We start from the raw sequence: 18,406 nt of genomic DNA on the forward strand, positions 1-18,406 counted from the left end.
TGAGTCTTTCTGATAAACTGGCATGACTTCACTTGACCAATATGATTTTCTCAGGGAATGTATTTTTAACTAACAATTCTCAACAGCAAGAGTTCAGATATTTTACAACCCTATCAAGTTAGAAGTTAATCTATATAAAGACGGATGTCATCCTAGTTTTACAGTCTGCTAGAGAAAATGACCTTAGTAGCTAGAGTTTTAGTTCCCTGGAGAACAAGAACCAGTTTTGGAATTTAGATAGTAATGGCATTTCAGCATCCCTTGCCTGCCCCACTCCTTTAATTCTCTTTGAACTTTGTCTTTCCCATGATTAGTTCACAATGAGTTACATAAACCTTTGGCATGTGCTCACAAACACATTTGTTTGCTTCTTGAAGTTCTGCTCTTCACATCCACACCCCTCAGCATAGCCAGCTGATGGAAGAAAGCTCCCAGTTCTCCTGGGCCTGTAAATGTCCTGAGGAAACAAAGTCAGTTTCCTTTTGTTTTGGGGACCTCCAGCCACGGCAAGGGAACCTAGCCTATCCTTGAGATCCTTTCAAGCAGAGAAGAGCCATCCTTCGCCCTGGATCTCACACTTCACATCATTTTCCTTGAAATATCTGAGAATGCTCTCCTGCTTTCGAGCTTTCTTGATTATAAGCCAAATTTAATGATACACATTTCTTCTTGTGAATAGAAACCTAGAAAAATATTCTTCTGATTTGCCAGTCCTATGCACACCCTGAATGATCTTTTTGCTTTCCCCCAAGAGCAAAGTACCCATTGTTTATAAATGTCTGAGTGATTCCCAACCCTGGAAGCAGGATGTTCAGGAGAAAGTAGGTGGAGGCCACAGTATACTTATAAGAACTGCATGAGAGAAATATCTTTCCCAGCTTTAAAAATATTCCTGCAGTGGGGAAAATTAGTTAGGATTATTTTGGAGCAGATGTTATTCAAGATACTACATTTAACTGTGGCAAGAAAAACAACAAATAAAAGATCATAGATCTCTTTCTCATAGTGACTATATTCCAGCATGAGCCACAAACATGAAGTGAAAATTTCCAAATTCATCATAAAGGACACTCCACGGCAAGTGCTACACCAGAAGTTGCCAGGAAGAAGAATAAGAGTCCTTCCTTTGCCTGGTCTGAAGGGTGCTGGAGAGATTCTTTGAAACCCTGGAAATGAGATTTGAAGAATAAGTAGAGCATCACTATTAAGAATGTTCATGAATGGCTTATTTCAGACAATGAGGCAGTATTCTCCACTCCAAGAGGCTACCAAGTGCCTTATGGAAACAGGAGAATATCTTCCTCCCCCGAATGTCCCTCTCCAGCTACAAATCTATGCTTCACTGTTTACAACTGGTACTGTCAGAGGAAAAACCAAGATGCTTCCAAAAGACAGTTTCTAAGGGCAGGCCTTCCTCCACAGGCCTAGACACTGTTAGTGTGGATCTGTCTTGTTTTCTTCTATTGGGGTTTTAGGCAAGTAGTGTGAAGCTCTTACTTGCTTTTCTCTCATTCTATGAAGTTAGAGAGGAACACCTCTTTAAAAGAAAGATTTTCAAGAGGCTATACAAGGACATTTAAACACAAAGATAGATTAAAGCAAGTAATCAGTCCCTTTTCTAAAAAAGCAGACAAAAAGTAAAAGTGAAATTAACAGCGTAAAAAGGAAATAAGCAAATTAAAAAATTTATTCTGTGCCTTTCCCATGCAGTTAAGCTTCTCATTGACTTCTTACAGTCATTTCACACCAGCCTCCAAGATCGCCCTCTGCTCACTCTCACCATAATGCAGAGACTGCAGGGGTTTTACCATTTCCCTTCATATTAACAACCTGGCTGTTACACAGGCTGGGGGAGGCAGAGGGAAAAAGACAGCTTTCTTTGCATTTCTCACCTCTTCATTGACCAGTCTTCCCTTCGTTGGAATTAGTGATAACACAGGTCAGCACTAGTACATTTTCTCTGCATGTAGATATGATACACTCCACAAGTAACATAGTCAATGAGCAGATGTGAGGTTAGCTACACAACTTTTGAAAAACTAAAAGGTGATATGGACATTGCTCATTCATATTTCCATACAGTCCATCTTGAATGAAACTGAAAGATGAACCAGGCTGTGGGGGAACTAAGGCCTTAGTCGCAATTTTGTGAATTCTAGAGAAAAAATCATCAAGAATTAGATTCTGCGTAACTATTCATGTGCTACTATTTGCAAACACTTCATTAAAAAATTTGATACTTTCAAGAAAGGTTGAGCAAATCAAACCATTTTTACCTATGACTGACTTCCCTTAAAAATCACCAAAACAAAAATATATCACTGTTAGTATCTGTGTCCCTTTCAAAATTCATGTTGCAACTTAACCCCCAGTGCAATGGTATTAAAAGTGAGATCTTTAGAAGGTGCTTAGCCCATGAAAGCTCTGCACTCGGAATAAGAGTAGTGCTCCTATACAAGGGTGCGATGGAGCAAGTTTGTTACTTTTTGCCCTCCAGCCATGTGAGGACACAACATTCACTCTTTCTGCCAGGTGAGGACACAGGAACAAGGCACCATCTGTGAAGCAGGAAGCTCTCACTGAGCACCAGATCCACTGGCACCTTAATCTTGAACTTCTCAGCCTCCAGAATTATAAGCAATGCATTTCTATTATTTATAATTACCCAATCTAAGGAATTTCATTAGAGCAGCATGAATCAACTAAGACACTAAAATATATATCTTCAATTAAATAAGGAAACAGCCAAAAAACGCACATTGTAAATAACGTACTTGATAGTGTAAACTTTGGCCTAAAATAAGGGAAGATGTTAGGAGTCGTCGTAGATCTCCCTACATATCTAACAATGTGAATATCTCTCCCAAACTTAGTTATAGGATATGAATGAGCCAAATCAGAATGTCATTTATGAAGAAAAGTGAAACAAAAGAATTTAAGCATGTCAACATAGATCTAGATGTGCACTACAGAATATCAGAGACTTGGACAATGACAGATACACATTCAGCTATTCAGACACCCTACCTTTTCCCCCCTGAAACTTAGATATTATTGTTTTGTTTTGTTTTGTTTCCCACAGAATCATCCTGAAGGTAAAAAAAGAAGCAGGAGAGAACAAAATTTAGAGTTAATTAGGCCATCACTGACCAGGGTCAGTTAAATAAACACAAATAAGCCTTTTCCAGAAAAGAAGGAGTTGGCATTCCAGGTTGAATTTTAGGTATGCAAACCTTTGCAGCAAAATATGCTGTATGCTAACATAGAGAATTTCCAAAAAAGCAAAGGGGAATAAGTCCAAAAATGGACATAGATGAGAGCAAATTCATATTAAATTTTTTTGGAATACTGAAGTTCCTTTTTTATTCCAGTCCATTGTCTCAAATTCTTAACAAATGATTTTAGAGAGAATTGAATTGATACAATTGATTATTAGAAAAATGAGTTGAAAACAAACTATTTAGAACCTACTTCTCTTTTTCATGCATAAAAAACCGGATCAGAATATAATGAATATAAGGCTAATGAAGAATGCATGTGTAAGGACTTGCTTCAGCAAAGCTAAGGAATGTTAAGACAAAATTTCTCCTACCCAGTCTGAGGAGCAAGAGATTAAAGGAGAGAATCCCTTCTAGGTGTTCTGGTTAAGACCAAGTGTAGGATCTGTTTTATCAGTTTAGTATCTGCTACATCGTTTATCCCAGGACAATATATGAAGTGGATTTTTGGAGCAGGGAGATGGTTGAAAATAATACACCATGCTTAACGTTGACCATTTGCTCCTGCTAATCAGATGTTCTGCATAAAATTGGCAATTGGGTAATGATTTTCCATAAATTGAAATGAGGAATGTTAGAAACACACAATCAGTTAACAGTGAGTGGCACAACAAACACGGAAAAAGCCCACACCTAAGCAGCAAACTGACATGCTGGGGTGTAACCGGCTTTGTGTATGAGCTCCTTTTCGCTTACCAACTCACACAGCTGTTACCAGGTGCTTGTTTGCAATAACGTCTCTCCACTTACTACTGTCCTTCCTTCTGGACAGTTTCCTTTAGCATTTGCTCTGCCTTTATGTAACTCATTTTATAATACTGGGCAAAAACAAGGGTTCTATCAGAAAGTCATAGTGGAAGCAGTTTAAGGACGAGTGCAGTAAACAATAGAGAATGGCTCCTAATAAGTGGGCACAGCAAAGCCTCTCCTAATGAAAGTCACTGTCCACACACATTTTCTATTTGCCTGCACTTGGTGCACACATTTTTTCAGTATCTAGGTGAGATTGTGATGTTCCATGAATCATATTCAGAATATCAATGTAAGTTTTCTGACACTTTCTTTTAGTTTGGTAAAACAACATAAAATTTAGAATCCTAACCATTTTCAAGTGTACAATTCAGGAACACCAAACACACCCACGATGTTGCACCATCACCACCACGATCCATCTCCAGAACACTTTCACATCCCAAACAAAAGCCCCCACCAAGGAATGATAACTTCCCTTTCCCCTTTCCCTTGGTCCCTGCAACCTCCATTCTGCTTCTGTCTCTAGGAATTCACCCAATCTAGGTGGAGATAGAAGTCAAACCGTACAAAACAGATGCTTTTGTGTGTAACTTATTTTACCCAGCACAATGTTCTCAAGATTCATCAATGTTGGAGCATGTATCAGAACATCACTACTTTTAAAAGGAAAAAGTATTCATTGCATGCGTACACCATACTGCATGTATCCATCCAACTGTCTGCTGAAGGAAACCTGGGCTATCTCCACTCTTAGGCTACTGTGAATAATGCTGCTATGAACACGAGTGTACACATGTTTGTGTGAGTGCCTGTTTTCAATTCTTTCCACTGTATACCTAGAAGTGAAACCACTGGATTTCATAGCAATTCTACGTTTACGTTTTTGAGAAAACACCAAATTGCAGCAGCTGCCCCATTTGACATTGCTACCAGCAATACAGCAGGATTCCCATTTCTCCACTTCCCTACCAAAACTGATTTTCTATATTTTTAAAGTAATAGTCATTGTAGCAGATGTGAAGTAGTCTTTTATTATGGTTTTGATCTCTATGTTTCTAAAGACTAGTGATGTTGAACATATTTTTTATGTATTTATTGTCATGTCTATTCAGGCTTTTGCTCATTTTTAAGTTGTGTTTTTTTGTTGTTATTCTTAAGTTGTAGGAGTTCTATCTATATTACATTAATTCCATGTCATTTGTGTATGGTTTACAAATATTTTCTCCTATTTGTGGAATGTCTTTTCACTCTTTTGACAGCATCCCATAATAAGTAGAAGGGTTTTTTTTTAATTAGAAAGCCCAATTTAATTAATTTTTTGTTTCAATGTTTTAAGTGTCATATCTAATAAAAAAAAAGGGATTCTGAATCAAATGCCATGAAGATTACCTCCCATATTTTTTCCTAAGAGTTTTATCATTTTAGATCTTAAACTGAGGTGTTCGATGCATTTTGAGTTAAATCTTGTATATGTTTGTAAAAGTTTGGGGTCTAGGTTTACTCTTTTGGATGACTACATGTGATTTTTGTATAAAATGCTTTGAAAAGTGTGTATTGCCTATAGGTCTCCCTGTATCAACACTGGTTGAAAAGCATATTTAGAGTTTCTAGCATTCTATCATGTTTGAATTAAGAGTTCAGGAGGCATTCTGAGAAAATCAATAGCTTGGGAGATGTTCTATGAGGCCGCCCTGTTACAAATGGTATTAATTTGATGGCAAGAGTATGTTTTATTCAAAATTACTTACATTGTTTCTTTTTTCTTTTTGCAAAGGCTATGTTAGGTCACTAGGAACACCACAATACATTCCATAAAGTATGATGCAAGTGACACTTGTTTTATAACAGTGTAGTAATATCTTTTATAACTACAAAAATAGAAACCAAAATTTAGACCAGGCATGGTAGCTCACGCCTATAATCCCAGCACTGTGGGAGGCTGAGGTGGGTTGATCTCTTGAGGTCAGGAGTTCAAGATCAGCCTGGTCAACATGGTGAAACCCCGTCTCTACTAAAAATGCAAAAAATAACCAGATATGGTGATGTGCTCCTGTAGTCCCAGCTACTTGGGAGGCAGAGGTGGAAGAATCACTTGAACCTGGGAGGTAGAGGTTCCAGTGAGCCCAGATCACATCACTGCACTCCAGCCTGGGTGACAGAGAGAGACTGTCTCAAAGCAAAACAAAACAACAACAACAATAAACAAACAACAACAAAAACTAAAGTGCTTGGCAATTCACTGTCATCTTAATTATTTTGTTGCTTTGAAAACAAAATCGATACCCCAAATGCAGCATATCTGGAAAATAATTCAGAAGAAAATAGTGCATATCAGATTTTATAGCATATAAGTTGCCTGGTTCAGAGGACTTCTTCAACAGAAGATGCTTTACTACTCCCAGGATATACAGCCAGACCCTGCACAGTTGAAGTCAACATGTAATGAATCAGCAGCATCCCCAAGAGAGCTGCTTGGCTCGGGATGTAAGGCTGCACTGGTCACACTTGACTGAGGCCCAGAGAGCAGACCAGAGCAGCCCCGTCCCATAGAGCTCAAGAACTGTGCAAGGACAAGTACACATAAATAGGATGCCCACTGTCCCCCATTTCCACAGAGCAGTTGCTCCAGCACACAAAGAGGAGAGGGTCATTTATGAGAAGAGACAGTCACTTGAAATAGGGTGAGTGAAGTGACTGGCATGCCCTCCATATATCTGCTGGCCTTATGTTTCACCACCAAATTCCAATCACATCTTCACTGCCTGTCAGAGTAGAATCAGGACCACCTGTGTCAGGGTGACTCGGGATGCTCTATGCAAGACCTACTGAGTCAACATTTCTTTTGGTAGATCTCAACAGTCCACGTTGCTACAAGAGACCTGGACCTGAAAATTAAAGTTTGAGATTCCCAACTCTCTTTTCATTTATGTTTTGCATGCTTGAGATACGAAGGTTACCATGCAATTATTAGTATCATTTTGTTTTCAGTAAGTTTTTCATTATTTATTTTCTATGCATGCTTTTCAATGTTCTAATATTCACAGCTATTTTGTTTATTTTCTCCATTTTTTATCCAGAATTCCGTATTGGCTGCCTCAGGGCTCTTGCTTCTGGTCAACTCACAGCTAAGTGGTATGGCGGGTGGCCCCAGCGATCTACACCTGATGATGGAGACCACGAAGTGTGCAATCTTAGGAGGTAAAATTCTGTCGATGATCAGCAACAACTGATGTAGCTCCTGGAAAACATAGCCCTGCCGCCTTTGACAACTATTCCTCCAAAGTTATAGTATATGGACCAGTGAAAATTAGCTTATGGGATGCAAGGTGGACAAGAAGACTATCCTACCAAGTAGGTGTCTTACCTTGAGAGTCTTTAATGATTTGAAAGTGTCCATGTATTTCAAGGTGTTCCGATGTGTCACAACGTTGCTTCAACACTCTTGTAATCCCAGGGGGACTAAATTCAAAGTTAGAAATAACAAAGACACAATTTAGAAACCAAAAGAGAAAATGCCGACTCCAATCATTTACGCACAGGATTTAACCCTAGGTAAGAAATCAGTGTTATTAAATACCTGAATATTTGGCTTTCAGCCGTGAAGCCCTCAGCAGTGTTTGAAGAAGTTCCTAGCGTAGTTCTATGCCCATCCCTGTCAAGAAGGAGAAGCAGCAATGTTTGCTGTTGAGAATGCCAGAGTCCTGACCTTCATTACTGAATCCTATCCACCAAATCAGTTTAGCCTTTCTTAGAAATGCTAAGTCTGATGCCCTGACAAGCTTTGTTATAGACTGGTTTTTTTTTCACTGAATTATTCTTAACCTCCTAGCAATTTTAAGATTATTTTGATAAAATGGAAGAGTTCATACTTTCATACTGCGTTAAAATGTCTTCCTAAAATGACAACCTTCATGAAGCCTTGTTTTTCAAAAGAAACTACTCTTAAGCAGATTGCTAGCCAAATATCTTCCAAACTTGCTTACATTATTGTGCTGTGAGCACTAAGCACTAAGCTGTTTAAAAGACCTTTGTGTTTAAAATGACATACCTTCTGAATTTACGAAAATTTTCTAAGTAATTTTCAGACCTGTAAAAAGTACATTCTCTTGTCTAAACATGCCCCCAAAATGCCATAACTAAAAAACTCTAAGCTCACTACAGGGTTGATATGAAACTTCTTCCAGATTCATTTCACCTAGGTTGGACCACAGTACCACTTACAGATCCATAGATCAAGGGAGCTGTTGGCATGGGTGTGGACAGAGCTGGAGTGCCTGTACGGATGAGTCCTAAATTACAACATTGGATAGAGCTGGAGGTAGAAAGATTTAGTGTCCTGGCTGCAGCAATACAGGGAATCCAAAAACGTAAATTGTAACCTAGACCTTAGGTTATTATAGAGATACATTTGTAATACATTACAGATCATACTGTTTCATGTTCTAATTTCTCCTTTCTAGTTAGATATAGTGATAATAAAAGGTTTCTCAGAGGAATTTTGTGAAAATTAAAATAGATATTATGTATACAACAAAGCATAAAGTGTTAAGAAAAAAACCCTCAAGTGATAGCATGCATTAGTGTTAAATATTATTTCATAGAAAATATTACACTCATTCGAAAATGCCAAAACCTGAGAAATCCAGAAATAGCATATAGGTATAAGGGAATCCCTATTGAAAGGGAAGGAAGAAGAGAATTGCAGAAATAAAGCCATGTTTTCAGGAATAAGATTGAAAAAGAATTATTTTGTTTTTAAGGATACAAAAATACCACTTGAGTTTTCTTATTTAGGAAACAAATAAATTTTGGCTTTAAAAATGAAAAGGTTATTTTTGAAGACAGGGATAGCTTTATTTTATAAAGGCTAAGAGTAATAGCACACTGAGTGGTCCTGCAGATAGATTTCTGTTCCACGTAAGGAAAGTTATTTTATTAATTTGAATCCATGAATTGAAGCAGTGTGTTGTCCATAACCTAAGAGCCCCTATTTTCCTGGTGGAAGGAGTTCAAACTTTGTAGATAGCAGCTGGCACTGGAAGTGGCTTCACAACTTGAGTGACTCTGATTCTAAGAAAACTCAAGAGAACTGTTCTATGTTAAATCAGTCAATACCTTTGGATCAGGATACATCACTTTTCAATAATAAGAAGGGCCCTTTCAGATAAACTCAAGTGAGATTGTGAGACTGAAGGATTTTAAGGAATTAAAGAGAATTTGTAACGTATTAGGATACAAGAAAATAAAAATGGTGATTTTTTTTTTAAAGGAAATGTGCTTGCTAGAGATCTATAGATTAGTTAGCTTGAATAATTTTGGGGCAATGTCTGAAGAAATTTTCAATATTTTGAGTACTTCAAGAGAAAATTTCTCATGTGGGAGTAAGTGAAGCAATTTCAATAAAATCTGCACCATGTAGAATATTCTTTTATCAAATAATCACAACATAGTAAAATGAGACCCATAATATATGTAAATATTATTCATGTGTGTATGTTTTCATGTGTGTATGCATATACTTGAAAAAACTGTTCCTAATAATTAAATTGAATCACAGACTCATATCTTCCCAAAGAAAATGATTCCAATAATAAAATTATTATCAATAATTATTGGGAAAATGTTGGCATGCCATTTCCAGAACTACTGATTCTTTTAATGTGACATTGGCAATTTAAAAGCTATAATTTTGTGGCTTCTAAGAAGCCATTGAAATACTTGAAGAGAGGAGTCAGCAAAAAGTCTTTCACAAGGAAGGTGAATCACTATTACTTCTCATAGCAGGGAAGCTGTTCTAAACTTCTCCATTAGATTTTTCTGAGAAAGGCAGGAATCTCATGGCAGTTTTAGAATTAATTTTAATGCACACTAAGAGCAACAAAAATATACATTCTTAGACTCTGAGTGAAAGAAAGGCTTTTTTTTTTTTTTTTTTTTTTTTTTTTTGGGGGGAGTCTTGTGTCACCCAGGCTGGAGTGCAGTGGCACAATCTCGGATCGCTGCAACCTCCGCCCCCTGGGTCCAAGCGATTCTCCTCCTCAGCCTCCCGAGTAGCTGCAACTACAGGTGTGTGCCACCATACCCGACTAATTTTTTGTATTTTCAGTAGAGACGGGTCTCGAACTCCTGACCTTAAGTGATCCACCTACCTCGGCCTCCCAAAGTGTTGGGATTACAGGCATAAGTCACCACGCCTCGCTGAAAGGCAGAATTTTTAAAGAAGGATACAGACTTGAAACATGGAAAGTATTGGTTCAAATAACAGTTCCACCACTTATTAGTCTTGTGAATTGGATAGGGCGGTTAAGTGTTCTCAATATTTTTCTAACCTTGAAGATGCTAATATTACCACTCTAAAATGGCTATAATAAGGATTAAGCACAATAAAGTTGATGGGGCACCTGATGAAAAGCTGGGATCACAGTGCTAGTTGCTCTTTTCTCACCTTCCGATTTTATCTGAGAATGAAATAAGAACCTGCATTATGGTCTTGTTCCATAGGGAGCAACGCAGCTTTCCCTCTGCATTTTAAATTTGAGCAAAACTCCAAGATCAAGAGCCTACCTTAAATATTCAAAAAATGTATCATAAATAATGAAAATAAAATGAAATTGACTTGGACTTCAATGAGCAAAGCTCCATGCCTTCCACAATAGCGTTAAATAGATGGATATCTTCTTTCATGTCAACAAGAAATAGTTTTGAAAGTGGATAACTTATTCTAATATAATGAATTAAAAATTGAAAAAGCATCTGCACCTGTCATTTCATTGTCATTAGAAGGAAAAGTAGATTTTACAGCACCAAAGTCAAAATTACTAGAGAAATGAAGAATATATCCTACACCAACACTAAATAACTCCATCCTGCAGGTTAATTCAATGTCTTATTTGGAATCATGTTTCATTGATAAAGTATCTTGGTGGACCCCTAAAGTAGTGCAAATTAAAACGAGATATTTCTCCTGGTATAGAAGATAAATGAATGGCACTAATAAAAATAATCCAAAATGAAACCATCTATGATGTCATGGTATAGATTGTGTGGAATTAAAAGTAAACTACATTTTGGGGTATGAACAAAACTGATTGTTTAGTTAAAAAAAGATAATATTTCTGTTCATAGTAACATATAAAGAAGGCCTTTGGGTAGTATTGATTGATTGAGAAGAGATAAAAAATCACTCAAGTCTATTGCCAACTTTGTTCCAGAGTGAAGCATGGTACATCATTTGTAACAAATCTAGTGGTGATGGCTTTCTAGACATTTTACTGTTTAAAACATAATGTAAAGTAAATTCTAGAATGATTGGACTCATTTTAATAGCTATAATCTACCAAAAATTCAGTATAAAAGAGAAAATATTAAGGACCTACGAGGTATTAATCCACTTAAACTAATTTACATAATAAAAAATAAAACGAGAAAAATTCAGGCAACAAGTCTTCCTTAAATAAGGAAGGTTATATAAACTATTAGAAAGTAAAATATAATAAAAGATAAAACAGTAAATTGAAGATTAAAAATAACAATTTCTTCAGTAAGCATTTGAAAAATATATTGTTTTACATATAACCTTTACATATATAGTTGAGATTTAATGTAATACATAAATGTGTGTATCCACACATGTATACTAAAGATTTTTAAAATGAACATTTAAAAACATGCTTGTAAATAATTTATGAATCAAAATATGTCATACTGGAAAACTAAATAATTCTCAGAAATGAATAATAAACAAAACACTACATATCAATTCTAGTAGAATTCTAGCCATTCTGGTAGCAATGCAACTGCTCTTGAAAGAGTAAAGTATATTCTGTAAATTTTTTTTTTTATCAGAAAACAATAAAGTCTGAAAATAAACAAGCCCAGAAACGTACTCGAGCACAAAGAAATGAAATTGAGAATATAGGAGCAAGAAAATAAATAAAATATTTGCAGAAATTAGTAAAATAGAATATAAATCTACAATAGAAAGCATGGAAAGTCAAAAGTTGATTATTTGATAACTAACTCAAAATGCATATAAATTCTTTTAAAATGAATGAATGAATAAATATAAAGAAATAAGATAACACTATGGCAAATTTAATCAGAAATAAAAAGGGAAGAAGGCACAAATAAAAATTAAAAATAAAAATAGGAACGTGGTTAGGGATAAAACAGAGATTATAAAGTTAGTTAGAAAATTTCAATTACAAAATTAATTGATAAACTTGAAAATTTGTATATATTATACTATCTCTATAAAATTAACCATGTAACTTCTCACAATTGATTCAAAAATATCTGAAGAACCCTACATTTTAAAATTTCAATCAGTAATTTAAAAATCTTATAATACCAGACTAAAAAAAGATAATTTACATTCCACCTCTTCCTATGAAGCTAATGTAACCTAAACATATAAACGAGATATGACTCTTGTAAGAAAGGAGCATACAATTCAATTTTCCTCATTAACATAAATGTACTAATCCTAAACATTGTATGATTAAACCAAGTACATTAACATATAAGACAAATCATCACATACATAGCTAATTTTCTGCTGTTAAAAAATGTCTGGATGAAAAACAGAATAAACATTAATCAAGTTGATGTAATTCACCACTTATGAATTAATATGATTATTTCAATAATATGCAGAGTAGCTATAAGATGAAAATTAACATTCATTCATTATAAAATTTAAAAATAATTAAGTGGCTAGAAAAGAACTTCCTCAACTTGAAAACGTGTTCTATATATTTGAAAACCTGTCCAACCCTGTAGAACATGTATTTCTCATAAGTTGCCTGTAAAAATAATTATTTAACAGATCAAGGAAAAGACAAGGATGCCAACAATCACAGCTTCCTGAACATGTTATGGAATATCCCAACCAATGCAGTAACTTTGTCTTAAAGAATGAGGTGAGCTTTAAAAGAAATAAACGTAATGAAAATAGTTGAATATGTAATTGTCTACAATGAAAATTCAAGAGAATCTTTAGAAAATGTATATTTCATTAAAAGATGTATATATAGCAATATATAAAGGTATAGATATAGGATTAATATATAAGAATGAACTGCATTTTTATGTACAATCAGGAGTTAGGCAATTAAACTTTTTAAAATAACAATCATAATAGACATAAGTTACATAATGGGCTAGGAACAAATTTAACCAGGATAATCCAAAATATTTATAGAAAAAAATTGAGCCCTTTTTTCTATGGCTCTATTTTTCTATTGTATAAAGCTAGGCATTTTTTTCCAATAGAAAAAGACAGACAAGGAGGAAGAGAATGAGGGCAGTTGAGAGAGAGAAAGAGAGAAACTGGAAGACTTTAGACCTCATGTTACTAAATGCAGAAGATTATTTAATATAGTATTATATCCATTGATAGTAAAAAAAGATAAATGATATATAGATGACTGATAGAGAGATAGAGACATGATAGATGATAGATAGATGATGATAGATAGACAACTTCCTTAACTTAATAAAAAACATTCACTCTAAACCTCAGAACATGATTACATGGATTTGCAAAGTTAAGGATATGTCATTGCATGTTTTGGCAAAAATTTGAAGAGATGAGCAGTCACTTGCTATTGCACTTGTTCATGGGATATATCTTTGAAAAAAAATTAGAGTTTATTTTACAAAAAAACGTTGCCTGTTCCTTAGAATCCTGCAGCAATTTGACTTCTCTAGATATAGTTTCTATACAAACCGTTACATATAACTGTCAAGGAATGTGCACATGAATGCTTATAGCAATACTGTTTTTACAGCAAAACTTGGAAATAGCCCAAATGCTCATCAGGAAGATTAGGAATACAGAATAGGCATGGAGTATATATGATATACTCATAGTGTAGATGAAACAACATGAATGTATAGTAGAAACATAATATTGGAAAAATAAGAGATATACATGTATATATACATATATATGCTTTTTTGCATAAATCTCTAGTGTAAGAAAAACTTTTGAAATAACATATACATTGGTGTGGTAGCATTATGTTTTTTGACAAAGCAAAGCAATGATGAATGCACCCAAGGCAAGGGCAGTGTTCGCTGAGAAGCACTAAAGGTTGTCTCAGTGCTGTTTATGATATGCTTGTACTGAAGTAATATGTTGAAGACCTTGCCTTTCTCTTTTGTATCAACTGCTAGACAACCTAATCATAAAGAAAGAAAGAATGTCAGGTTTAAAATACAACTAGAAACATTATACATGTAAATGTGATCATTAAAAAAGCTCAATGTATAGATTAAACAGTAGATTAGATAGTGGTGAAGAAAGAATTATTGAAATTAATGATTATTGAATTGGAAGATATATTTTGGAGATTACAGAGAATTCAGCAAAGAGAAGAGAGCAAGTCGAAAAAAGCAAGATATGCAGAGGCATGTTGCACATGCCCTGAAAACACAAGCCATAATATTCAGGTCTTGTAAATCTAATAATATTTTTTATAATGTATATGTTTTCTAAAAATTATCTATTATGCTGTGGTTTCAAATTTGAGCAAAGTTAAGTGAGTTATGTTTTTACATTTTCTACTATGATTAATACATTTTTATATGTATCTATTTTTTTCTTCATGGTTCCTGTATTTTTTTGTATGTTTGCTTCTTTCCAGAAACTTAAAGTTTGATTTTGCCAGTTTTTTCATTATTTTCCAACATTTTAATTAATGTTTTTTCCTTCATTTAAAGTTATTCTTCCTTTTTCTGAATTCCTGTATTGAACACTTAACAAAATTATATATTTCTTCTTTGTTTCTAGGTGAACACCCTGAGGTAAATATATTTCCTCTCTAAGTACCCTGTTAAATAAACTCCATAAGTTTGCCTTTGGTTTATTTTTTGGTTAATTTTAAAAATTTGTAATTTTCGTTATTATGTCCTGTTAAACCCATTAGTTATTTAGATTTTTAAAAAATTTTCCAGTTTTGCTTGTTTATTTGCTTTACTACCATTTAGATTTAATTCTAAATATGATTGGTTATAGTTAGAAAATATATTCTTTGTATATTCTTAGACATTTGTTGACATGCATTGAGACCTATTCAGGCTCAATTTTTCTAAATAAGTGCTTTAAAAATGTACATTATCACTTTGTTGAGTACTGAATTATATAAGCAGGTAAGCCTTCATATAAAAAGGGTATATTGAGTCCAAGCAAAATTAAAAAAAAAATAAATCCACAACGTTACACCTCCGTATCTCCAAAAAAAAAAAAAAAAGACAATTTTAATATCACCAAAACTATAGATTGCCTGGACAAAAATAACAATTAGACTGACAACATGATCTACAACTCAGCATCCTATTTTTTTATAACTTCATACATATGGCTTGGGTAACTTCATGCTTCCTGAATATCAATATTCATGTCCTTCAACAATTAAAAAATTCTCAGCCATTCTCTCCAAATATTGCTTGTCTTCCAGTCTCTCTACTTTATCTTTCTCAAATTAGGAATATGTTTTACTGTCTCATCCTGTCAGACATGTCTCTTTTCCCTTCTTCTACATATTTTCTTTTTTTTTTTTTTTAATTATACTTTAAGTTCTAGGGTAATGTGTAACATCGTGCAGGTTTGTTACATAGGTATACACGTGACACGGTAGTTTGCTGCCCCCATCAACTCGTCATTTACATTAGGCATTTCTCCCAATACTATCTCTCCCCCAGCCCCCCAGCCCCCGACCAGCCCCAGTGTGTCATGTTCCCTGCCCTGTGTCCATGTGTTCTCATTGTTCAACTCCCACTTATGAGTGAGAACATGTGGTGTTTGGTTTTCTGTCCTTGTGATAGTTTGCTTAGAATGATGGTTTCCAGCTTCATCCATGTCCCTGCAAAGGACATAAACTCATCCTTTTTTATGGCTGCATTGTATTCTGTGGTATGCCACATTTTCGTAATCCAGTCTGTCATTGATGGACATTTGGATTAGTTCCAAGTCTTTGCTATTGTGAATAGTGTGTGTCAGTAAACGTACGTGTGCATGTGTCTTTATCATAGAATGATTTATAATTGTTTGGTATATGCCCAGTAATGGGATTGCTGGGTCAAACGGTATTTCTAATTCTAGATCCTTGAGGAATCGCCACACTGTCTTCCATAATGATTGAACTAATTTACACTCCCACCAACAGTGTAAAAGTGTTTTTATTTCCCCACATCCTCTCCAACATCTGTTGTTTCCTGATTTTTTAATGATCACCATTCTAACTGGCATGAAATGGTATCTCATTGTGGTTTTGATTTGCGTTTCTCTGATGGCCAGTGATGTTGAACATTTTTTCATATGTCCGTTGGCTGCATAAATGTCTTCTTTTGAGAACTATCTGGTCATATTCTTTTACATATTTTCTATCTTATATTACTGTGGTGCATTCTAGATAGTTCCTGCATCTCTATCTTACAATTTATTAACTCATCTTCAAGTTGTACATGATCTACACTTTTAGGCTATTGGTTTTGACAGACATTTGGCTTCTGTTTGGTTCTTTTTTCAAATATGCCTGCCTCTTATTCACTGTTCATGTCTTTTTATCATTTCCTTTTGTAATGCCTTTAATCATTTCAGATGTTTTTGTAATTTTCACCTGCAGTTTGACTATCTTAAATTATCCAAATTCTAATCTGCTGTTACTTTGCCTATGCACTCTTTACCCATGACATGCTGGCACTACACCCACGTGCTGTGTGCTTGTGCATTTGATCATTTTTAATGAATGTATAATTTATATGCAGTAAAAGGAATAGAACTTACATAGTTTTCTGAGTTTTAATAAATCAGCAAACCTGCAACCATCATTATTTAAGAAATTTTATTTACAAACAGCCCCAATAAACTGCTACCTAAAGGTAAGTACTGTTTCGATTTCTTCTACCATACATTAGTTTTGCCTGTATTTGAGATTTACATAAACATACATCTTGAGCATGTATTATTTTGTATCTGCTTTGTTTCTGTTCAGCATAACTTTTAGCTTCATTCATGTTGCTCCGTGTGTCCATATTTTTTAATCTGAATTTCTATGTATTAATTCAATTGTATGAGTACACGCCAATATGCTTATTCATAACATCCAGATTTGGCTAAAGTGAATAAACTGTGATGATCATTCTAATATAATCCTGTATGGACATTTGCTTTAATTCATTTTTGTAAACACCTATCAGCTGAATTTCTGGATATTTGTGTAGGCCTTTTTAAATGTTATAAGAGACTGCCAAACTGTTTTCCCAAGTAGTTGTACTATTTTCTATTTCACAGACAACGTGCAGGAGTATCAGTTGCTCATGGTTCTCACCAGCATTTGATATTGTTTGGCGGATTTAATTTTCATCATTGTAATGCATGTGTCCCTGTGATTTAATTCCTAATTTTGTATTATGAGCACATCTTTGAAAAAGGTCTTATCACAAAGAATCCTATGTTTGGTGTTGAATATTTCTGTCAGGTATCCCAGTGGCAGAACCAGCCTCCAACTACATTTTACCCAAATATCTGCTTGAAAGTGACTAAGCTGTGCAGGTATTAAAAGCATGAACATTAAATTTCTGAGAAAGATCATCATTTAAGGACTTTCACTGAAGAATATTTTTCTTCCCAAATCCAGACTGAGATAGAAAAGACTCTGCATGATCTCCTTTTGCCAGTGGGTGGATTTTTTTCTTCTAGTTCTCATTTATCATGTAGTAATGTACTCATTTTCAAATAACAGGAAAACTGGTCCAAAATGACCTAAACACAGAGGGGTTTATTTGTTCATTGTGTCAAAAATTCAGAGGTTAGAATTCCAGGCTTGGCTGGTTGCATGTTTCATCTGCATGGCTAGCAGACACCTGTGGCTTCTCCAAGTATCACAAAAAACTCCAAGTTGGAAGGGGGTTGGGAAAATGATCCAAAATCATTACTATTAGTAAGGTTGTGCTTTTTGTTCTTAAAGAGATACATACATACCTCACCCACAAAACCTCTCTTGATAGATGTATATGACATAGTTACCTTTATTTGCAAGAAAAACTTGGGAAAAGTGGATTGTGATGGGAGTTACATTTCAATTTGTCTGTCATAGCCCAGAAAACAGGGTAACAGTTGCCCATGAACAATCTCAGTTCCCCCACATGGAACATACTCACATCTTTAAGGAAGAAGTAATATCAAAATTCACCTAGATTACCTTTAGTTTGTAATCTATTATCTGTGATTTGAGCCAGTCTCAAGTTCAATGATAACCTATCTGTCTCTGCAGTGTTGGAGCACACATAGAAGAGTTACAACCAAATTCCCCTTAAGGATAAAAAATGTAAAAGAGGCATCCCTGGCACATGATAATCCTGCTGGTCAG

The 18,406-nt window shown here is 34.9% G+C and overlaps 1 non-coding gene across 1 annotated transcript; it reads left to right on the plus strand.

Annotated features, from left to right (window-relative positions):
• Positions 1 to 3,624: 3,624 nt before the first annotated feature.
• Positions 3,625 to 3,807, plus strand: LOC112622006. Its single transcript, XR_003118911.1, has one exon. It is a non-coding gene; the product is annotated as a U2 spliceosomal RNA (small nuclear RNA).
• The last annotated feature ends 14,599 nt before the right edge of the window (positions 3,808 to 18,406 follow it).

The sequence above is a fragment of the Theropithecus gelada genome, chromosome 3 (genome assembly GCF_003255815.1).
Source record: "Theropithecus gelada isolate Dixy chromosome 3, Tgel_1.0, whole genome shotgun sequence".
Taxonomy (NCBI): domain Eukaryota; kingdom Metazoa; phylum Chordata; class Mammalia; order Primates; family Cercopithecidae; genus Theropithecus; species Theropithecus gelada.